Below are 1,215 nucleotides of genomic sequence, written 5' to 3' on the forward strand. Positions count from 1 at the left end.
TTTCTTTTGATCTTTTGATCACACCATTTTCATAATCAACTATTCAGTGACCCCTCTTCAAATACTTTGTCACAGGACAAACATAATCTCTCATGGCAACTTTGTAATCATTTTGCGACTCTTTTGCCTTTCACATGTGGACCCTAACATGGTAGCAAAGTGCAACAATGTCTCTCTGAGCACTCTGTTTACCTGAGCGTGTCCTCTCCTGCTACACCTGCTTCATTTTCTCATACCTACAGGTCAAAGTTCACCCCAGAGCACATCTGATATCCAATGTTTCCTCTAATTTTTCATGTGTCTGAGCGAACACACAAACTCCCTGAGCGATCCCTTGGACCACTGTGAGCAACAGCAGACGTGTGTACTGTGGTCACGCCAGCATCTAATCCATCCAAGTTACATGGTTTATGTAACTTGGATGGATTTAGCGATGGGGGACTTCAGTGGTATTTATCTATTTATCAGTTTCTCATTTATGAGCTTTGCAAAGTATTCCTTACATCTTCTCAACAAGCTCTCTTCCCTCTTAGTAATCATCTCTATCCTCAATCACTTCAACCTCCTCAGATAATTAATAATTTGTGACCTCAAATTACAAACCAGAGTAAGTGACTGGTTAGATTACAAAAGATTCCAATGTAATCATTGAGCGGTATTTGTGTTTTGGCTCATCTGAAGAAATCAACAATGCTGGACTGATCTCTGCATGACTTTTGAAACCACGTTTATCAGGTTAACTCTGTGTGGTGTGGATGGCCATGTTATTAAACTCTTTGAATAGATCTCTATCAGAAGAGAAAGAATATTCTTAAAGTACTTAAAAACATTGATATTAATGTTCCCAAACATGTTAGTCTGTAGTTTTGGCCACTGCCATCATGAGGTCAAACTACATAACTACATTTAGAAACAGGCTGATGACTGACTGGAATAGCAACTTTTATGTATGTCCACTAGATGGAGCTGTTTGAGTTTAATTACCACACAGTTCCAAGCAGATCATCAGTGATGCTTTCACTGTTTATTCCAGAGTACAATGTTATTAATTAGTTACTATTTTTATTGTATTTATTGTTGAGTCACATGGATAGTGATAACTGGTAGTTTAGACACTAATATTTTTTGTCCTTTAAGTGAAGTTTTATTAATTATTTAATTAATATAAGTTTTGTATTGCAACTATTTTGTCTTCAGAAGTGTGGCCTTTTCTGG

Source organism: Pundamilia nyererei, unplaced genomic scaffold (genome assembly GCF_000239375.1).
Source record: "Pundamilia nyererei isolate P.nyererei 1_Seehausen unplaced genomic scaffold, PunNye1.0 scaffold00825, whole genome shotgun sequence".
NCBI classification, from domain to species: domain Eukaryota; kingdom Metazoa; phylum Chordata; class Actinopteri; order Cichliformes; family Cichlidae; genus Pundamilia; species Pundamilia nyererei.